The sequence below is a fragment of the Chiloscyllium plagiosum genome, chromosome 30 (assembly GCF_004010195.1).
Source record: "Chiloscyllium plagiosum isolate BGI_BamShark_2017 chromosome 30, ASM401019v2, whole genome shotgun sequence".
Lineage (NCBI taxonomy): Eukaryota > Metazoa > Chordata > Chondrichthyes > Orectolobiformes > Hemiscylliidae > Chiloscyllium > Chiloscyllium plagiosum.
Genome location: NC_057739.1, coordinates 46,231,117 through 46,239,878, shown reverse-complemented (window position 1 = coordinate 46,239,878; position 8,762 = coordinate 46,231,117).

Sequence of the window (8,762 nt, the reverse complement as noted above, 5' to 3'; positions counted from 1 at the left end):
TGTGGGACTCTGCGTGCAGGTGTGTGTGTCTGCGTGTGTGCATGTGTGTCTGTGTGTGTCTGAGAATGTGTGGGTGTATGTGAATGTGTATGTGTGTCTGTGTGTGTGGGTGTGTATGAGTGTGCGTGTATGTGACTGTGTGTGTGGGGGAGGTATGTGTCTGTGCATGTGTGTGAGAGTGTGGGTGTGAGTATGTGTCTGTGTGTGTCTGTGTGCATGCGTATGTGCGTATGTGTGCATATGTGCGTGTGTGTTATTGTGCGTGTGTGTGTGTATGCGCGCCGCATGCATATGCAACTGAATCTGGCTGCATTACCATGTTAGGATCACACATCTATTGAATATGATGGAGCTGTTTGCATCTTGGATGTTGATAGTGCAAATGAATGATCTCTGTTTGTTGGGGTTGGACTACTTGCAAGTTGTTGGTTTAAGCAGCTCAAGTAGTGGGCTGCAGCTGAGGGAGGTGCAGTTAAACTCGATGGAGCCCACGAGAGTTTTGTGGCTATTCCTGTTCGGGGTCCAATTCTGTTTCCTCTTCTCCAAGTGGTGTATTGTCTGGAGCTGCTCCTCTCCGGCGCTGGGAGACTGGGATCTCTTCAAGTGACCTCACAGTCACAGTACCCACTGCAAAATTCAGTAGAGTGAATTTCCAGGACCAGCACTTCAAACTGGAAAAGTGGTTTCAGTAAGCCCCCTCTGTTCTAGATCCCATTAGAAGGAGTGGACCTCAGAGTCATACAGCATGGAAACAGACCCTTCGGTCCAACCAGTCCATGCTGATCATAATCCCAAACTAAACCACTCCCATCTGCCAACTCCTGGCCCTTATCTTTTCTATTCATGTATCTATCCAAATGTCTTTTAAACATTATAATTTGGATTGTTTAACACAACATGATGAAGCATGACCTCTGGAAAAGACTGCTGGCCAAACGCTGGCTTCGCTCATATGGAACTGTATCCCTAATGCTTCATGCTGCCTTCTGAGATGGGTGATAAATGCTGCTTTCCCAAAGTCACATTCCATTCCAGGAAGAAGTGATGCTGTCTGCTCAACATAAAAATAATCCTGCGGAGTGAGTTGGGGCTGTCCATGTGTCTGTCTAGTGCAAACCTCGTCTCCTCAGTAATTAATTCAGGGTTTGTTATGCTCAATGATTTAAAAGCCAGATGTACTTTCAGTCAATTTGATGAGTGCACTTTGAAATTTGATGAAACGAATTTAAATGGTGAGTTGAACAAATCAGGGAATTAGTGAGTTCCTGGAATGACTCAGTCTGGGTAACCCAGTCTCTTATTATCACTCCCTCTGTTACACTCCACCCTGAATACAAACCACTTGGTTATAACAGTCTAGCAGCACAGGAACAGGCAGAGGTTATTTGGTCCTGTGGGTTCATTCTGTCAGTGAATGAGATCCTGGTGCTCTATCTCTCAACTCCACTTACCTGCCATGGATCTAGACATTTCATCAACCTGCTCAGAGATATTATTACACACCTCTGAAGCAGAAGGGCCCTGAACCTGGGTCTCCTGGCTCAGAGGTATGGTCACTACTAATGCATCATGATAACTCTCTTAGTACCACAGTTCTAGGTCCCTTACATAACAGAAGTCCACCAATCTGGTGTTAATTTTTTCAATGAAGTATCAGCAGAGGGACATGGTATAGAAATAGGCTATTCAGCACTGTTAGCTAACGTTGCTCTTTCTCCCTCATGCTTATCCAGCTTCCACTTAAACACATCGGCACCTTGACTACTCCCTCTGAGAGCAGGTCCTACATTCTCACCCTCCCTGGGGAAGGAATTTCACTGAAATTCCACATTAGATTTTTCTCTTTCTAAAAAGGGGATAGCTTCCCAGATTGGCGTGAGTGGACAGTTTTATTAAAAGTTCTATTTCTGGTCTCACTTGCACAAATGGAAACAGCCCCTCCCCATTCCTGGTACTATTTCAACACATCTTACAGGCCTGACATTGTCCCTAAAGTGTGAATTGTACATAATCTTTCTGCTGGGGCCTAGGCAGACCTTTGGAAATGTTTAGTATGACTCCCTTGCTCATGCACTCTCACAAGTCACAATTTGTGGAATGTTAGTGATTCCCATCCAGAACTCATTAGTGCACTAATGTTAAACTCGAGGTCAGTGCTCCAATCGTTTTTCATTAAATGCAATTATTTAGAGATTGAGGATTGGTCAGCCGGAGCCATTAAGTCATTTCAAGAAGAGAGAATATGAGATTTGACTGTACTTCACCCCATCCCCCGTCCTCATTATTTAACCCTTGAGTCCAAAGTATCTTTCTGGTGAATCTGTGTTGCTTCCTGTTCAAAGCCTGAATGAGATGTGAGACCCGACCTCAACCCAGTCAATCTTAATAGGGCCAAACTAACTGTAACACGACCTGCTCTCCTTTGTACTTTCAAACCCTTTGAGATAAAAGCAAACACTAATTAATCTTAAATGCACAGAAACATAAAAACATAGACTCTCGGAGCAACAGTAGGCCATTCAACCCTTTCAGCCTGCCTAGCTATTCTATATGATCACAACTAATCCTCTATCTCAATGCCAAAGTCCCCACTTTCTCCCCGTACTGCTTTATGTCGTTAACCCCTAAAAACGGAAAGAACTGCAGATGTTGGTAATCAGAAATAAAAATAAAAATGCTGGAAAAGCTCAGTAGATCTGGCAATATCTGAGGAGAGAAATCGACTTAAGGTTTCGGGTCCAGTCACAAGCCACTTCACACAGTCTAGTCTATTGCATTCGCTGCTCAAAATATGGTCTCCTCTATAAAGGTGGAAACAAAGCGTAGACTGGATAACCACTTCGCAGAACACCTACGTTCGACCCACAAAAAAGACCCTGAGCTTCCAGTTGCCTGCCACCTCTACTCATCATGTTGTTCCCTGGACATTATCTCTGTCTTAAGTTTGCTGCAGTGCTCCAGCAAAGCTCAGCACAAATTGGAATAACAGCATCTCATTTTCCACTTGGGAACTCTGCAGCCTTCTGGACTCAATAGCGAGTTCAACAATTTTAGGGCTTGAGCTCTGACACATCGTACCCCTTTTAGAATAGCATATGCTGGTTTCTGTTTTTTGATCTGTAAATCCCAGAACTTCTTTTAAATTACATTCTCAAGATAGCTCAGCTTTTCTAACACTAGGTGTGAAGTCTGTCTGTGTCTCAATGTTGAGTCAGACTAACAAGCCTTCTGCATAGTTTTATATGGATTGATGCAGTTTTTGAGCAAAATAAAATGTAATCCTGCAAACACAAATTCACCCCATGAACTTATATGTGTGCGCGTGTAGAAGTGTGGTCATGATGCTATTTTCCACAACCATCTGATGAAGGAACAGCATTTCGAAAGCGACTGCTTCCAAGTAAACCTGTTGGACTATAACCTGGTGTTATGTAATTTTTAACTTTGTCCATCCCAGTCCAACACCAGCACCTCGAAGTCACATCTTACCCCAACCTTCACACACCAGGCCTTGTTATCACATAGGTAAAAACAATGACTGCAGATGCTGGAAACCAGATTCTGGATTAGTGGTGCTGGAAGAGCACAGCAGTTCAGGCAGCATCCAAGGAGCAGTAAAATCGACGTTTCGGGCAAAAGCCCTTTATCAGGAATACAGACAGAGAGCCTGAAGGTTGGAGAGATAAGCTAGAGGAGGATGGGGTGGGGAGAAAGTAGCATAGAGTACAATAGGTGAGTGGGGGAGGGGATGAAGGTGATAGGTCAGGGAGGAGAGGGTGGAATGGATAGGTGGAAAAGGAGATAGGCAGGTAGGACAAGTCATGGGGACAGTGCTGAGCTGGAAGTTTGGAACTAGGGTGAGGTGGGGGAAGGGGAAATGAGGAAACTGTTGAAGTCCACATTGATGCCCTGGGGTTGAAGTGTTCCGAGGCGGAAGATGAGGCGTTCTTCCTCCAGGTGTCTGGTGATGAGGGAGCGGCGGTGAAGGAGGCCCAGGACCTCCATGTCCTCGGCAGAGTGGGAGGGGGAATTGAAATGTTGGGCCACAGGGCGGTGAGGTTGATTGGTGCGGGTGTCTCGGAGATGTTCCCTAAAGCGCTCTGCTAGGAGGCGCCCAGTCGCCCCAATGTAGAGGAGACCACATCGGGAGCAACGGATACAATAAATGATATTAGTGGATGGGCAGGTAAAACTTTGATGATGCTCCTTTAGGGCCTTGGATGGAGGTGAGGGAGGAGGTGTGCTATTACACTCAACTCATTGTTAACCACAAACAGTCTCCATTTAACAGCTCCTCACCCTCCCAGCCAGATCATTATCCACTCCTTTGTCTGTCCAACTGTTCTCTCCCTTTGGCTCTACCCCCGCCTACCATTTATTCCTTATCCCCTCCCATCCTATCTTCTGCATATAAACCAACATTTTCCTAGCTACCATCAGTTCTGAAGAAGGGTAACTCAACCTTAGGGGCGGCACGATGGCTCAGTGGTTAACACTGCTGCCTCGCAGTATTGGAGACCCAAGTTTGATTCCAGCCTCGGGTGACTGTCTGCGCGGAGTTTGCACATTCTCCCTGTGTCTGCGTGAGGTTTCCTCCCACAGTCCAAAGATGTGCAGGTCAAGTGAATTGGCCACGCTAAGTTGTCCACAGTGTTCAGGGATGTGTAGGTTAGATGCATTAGTCAGGAGTAAATGTAGAATGATGTGGAATGGGTTTGGGTGGGATACTCTTCAGAGGACTCAGTGTGGACTTGTTGGGCTGAAGGGCCTATTTTCATACTGAAGGGATTCTTAAAAATACCTGAAACTTAAACTCTGATTTCTCGCCACAATGCTGCCAGACCTGCCGCTGAGCTTTTCCAGCAATTTTTGTTTTTGTTTCTGACTTACAGCATCCACAATTCTTTCCATTTTTATTTAACTTCCTTGTAAATCTTCTCGGCACCCTTTCCAATTTAATCATATCCTTCCTATAGCAGGCGTCTAGAACTGTATGCAATATTCCAGAAGTGGCCTCACCAACATCCTGTACAGCCACAACATGACATCCCAACTCCTATACTCAATGCTCTGACCAAGGAAGGCAAGCATGTCAAATGCCTTCTTTACCACTTTGTCTACTTATAATGCTACTTTCACAGAACTATGTACCTGAACCACTCAGTCTCTGTTCAACAGTATTCCCCATTAACTGTGTAAATCTGAAGTGTTCAATCAGCCATGATTGTATTAAACAATGAAGCAGACTGATGTGCTGTATGGCCTCCTCTTCTTCATGTAGTATGTTAACCACTCTGCTATATCACTCTCTGTTATACTGTCCTTCCTCAAGTCCAAAACTCTCCCTCTTATAGCACCACCTGTTATAGCACTCTGCCTGTTATAGCTCCCTGCATGTTATGGCAATCTGCCTGTTATAGCACTCTCCCATTACAGCACCCTCTGTTATAGCGCTGTCTGTTACAGCACTCTTCCTGTTAAAGCACCTCACATTCTAGCACTCTCCCTGCTATACTATTCTCCCTGTTATAGCATCCTCTGTTAGAGTGCTCCCTGATATAGCGCTCTCTCTGCTGCACCACTCTCCCTGTTGTAGCCCTCTCTGTTATAGCACTCTCCTATTTATAGTGCCCTCCCTGTTCTAGCAACCTGTTGTAGCACTCACCCTGTTATAGCGCTCTCCCTATTGTTGCACCATCCCTGTAGTAGTCCTCTGCATTATAGCATTCTCCCTGTTATAGCAACCCTTCTTATAGCGCCCTCCCTATTATTGCATTCCTTCCAATATAGCACAACCTGTTATAGCACTCTCCTTGCTCTAGCGATCTACCTGCTATAGCAATCTCTTTGTTATAGCGGACTCCCTGTTACAGCACATTCCTTGCTATAGCATTGTACAAGCACTCTCACTGTTTGAGTGCTCTTCCTGTTATAGTGCTCTTCCAGTTACAGCACCCCTTTTTTGGCACCCACCCTGCCATAGTGTTTTCCTTGTTATAGTGCTCTCCCCACTATTCACACTCCGTTAAAGCACCCCACTACGGTGCACTCCCTGCTATAGCGCTCTGCCTGTTATTGTGCTCTCCCTGTTATAGTACCCTCCCAGCTATAGCGCTCTCCTTATTGTAGCACCCTCCCAGCCATAGCGCTCTCCCTGTTAGAGCACTCTCCCTGTTATTGTGCTCTCCCTATTATAGCACCCTCCCAGCCATAGCGCTCTCCCGGCTATAGCTCAATCCCTGTTATTGTGCTCTCCCAGCTATAGCGCTCTCCCTGTTAAAGCACCCTCCCAGCTTTAGCGCTCTCCCTGTTAGAGCGCTCTCCCTGTTATAGCACCCTCCCAGCTATAGCGCTCTCCCTGTTATAGCACCCTCCCAGCCATAGCGCTCTCCCGGCTATAGCTCAATCCCTGTTATTGTGCTCTCCCAGCTATAGCACTCTCTCTGTCATTGTGCTCTCCTTGTTAATGCACTCTTCCTTTTATAGCGCTCTCCTTGTTATTGCGCTCTCTGTTATAGCGCCTCCTGGCTATCGCACTCTCCCTGTTATAGAGCTCTACCAGTTATAGCGCTATCCTTGTTACTGCGCTGTTCTTGTTATTACACTCTCCCTATTATATCATTCTCTCTGTTGTAACACCCTCCCTGCTATAGCACTCACCCTGTTATAGCACTCAGTTACAGCACTCTCCCTGTTATTGCACTCTCTGTTATACCACTATCACTGTCACAACGCTCTCCCTATTATAGTAACCTCTCTGCTATAGCACTCTCCCTGTTATAGCACACCCTGTTGTAGCATTCTCCCTGTTACTACACTCTCCCCGTTATAGCATTGTGCCTGTTATAATGCTCTCCATGTTATAGCACCCTTCCTGTTGTAGCACGTTCCCTGTTATAGTGCACTCCCTGTATAGCACCATCTGTTATTGCACTCTGCCTGTTATAGCGCTCTCCCTGTTGTACTGCACTCCCGGCTATAGCACATTGTTATAGCTCTCTCTTTGTTATAGTACTGTTATAGCGCTCTCCCTGTCATCACCATCTCCCTGTTATAGCACTCTCTGCTCTTTCTGTCCCCCACCCCTGTATAATTCCCTCTTTGCTTGACTGATATTGAACGATCAGTTATTCGGACCAATATTTTGCCTGCTCCTTCTGGTAGGATATCGACAGGTCTAATTTGATTATCCAAATCAGATTGGTGTTTGGGTTCCAGAGATGTGAATGTAATGTCCAGGAGACCCTGGATCTTGGGGATAGCTGTGATGGATACGTCTTGCTCCGACTCTTCTTCCCTCTTTGACTATTTGTTCTATGTTATTGCTGTTGCTAGGTAACTCACTGCCAGAATGCAACTGCTGATTGACTTGGCTCCGAATATATTCAAGCTGCCAAGATTTAAAATTATTGACCAACTATACACATAGTAACATTATAGCCCTGTGGATACTGTCAGCTACCCTGGGCATAGTGTCTATCTGACAGTGAGCAGGAACCAGGTCCAGAAGCTTTGCTCAGTCTCTGGAGCAGACTGTGAAGGCAGTTACCTAGACTGATTCAGCTCTTCAGTATTTACAGCGTTTAATATCAGGGGAATGGTACTCAGGCTGAGACATGAAGAACTTTCTACATTCAGGAAATGTTCACAACATGAGATGTTTATTGGACAGAAATGAATGGAAACTACGACTGAACAAGATGGTCAGGTTTGACTTGTTTATACAGAGTGCGATTACACAGAAATCACAAAATGGCCTATCCAGTCTGTACCCACCTTTATCCTTCATGAACAAATAGTCCCAGTCACATTAATCCAACTGCTCCAATAACCGGTTGGTTAACCCCTTCCTTCACATCTCCCTCTGACAGAATGTTAAATATTTAGAGCCACTGACTATGTGAGTCAACAACATCCCTCTCCTCGATCTATACAAATCGTAGAATCCCTACAGTATGAAAGCAGGCCATTCAGGCTATCAAGTCTACACTGACCCCCCGAAGAGCATCCCGCCCTCCCCCACCTCATCCCTGAATTCTCATGGTTAACCCACCTAGCCTACGCATCACTGGATACTATGGGCAATCTAGCATGGCCAATCCACCTAATCTGAACATCTTTAGACTGCGAGAGGAAACTGGAGCTCCCAGAGGAAATCTACACAGACATGGGGAGAATGTGCCCCACACAGACAATCAAATCTGGGTCCCAGGAGCTGTGAGGCAGCAGTGCAAACCACTAAGCCACCGTGCTGCCTCAAGTGGTGCCTCCTGCTCAGAATTCATAACTCCTCACATTTAATCCTGTGTTTTTAGCCTCCCAGTCTCTCAATGGTTAGGAAGAGTCTGCCCCTATCTACATTGACATGCCCTTTCATGATCTGACACCCTGGAAGCTGAGATTAGTCTATTTAGAGTACAGAATGTTACATAGGGTTGGGGGTTTGGGAATTTGAGGTGTTCAAAATCAGGATGGGGTTTGATTGAATCATTGAGGAGAAACTGTTTCCCAACACTTTAACATAACTATTTCCTTCATCGTGTCAAATCTGTGTTGTTCTGAAGACAAGATTAGTAAAACGTTTGTGAGAAGATTTGTAGCTCGGGTGCTCGTTGCTGTGGTTCTGTTCGCCGAGCTGGGAATTTGTGTTGCAAACGTTTCATCCCCTGTCTAGGTGACATCCTCAGTGCTTGGGAGCCTCCTGTGAAGCGCTTCTGTGGTGTTTCCTCCGGCATTTATAGTGGCCTGTCCCTGCCGCTTCC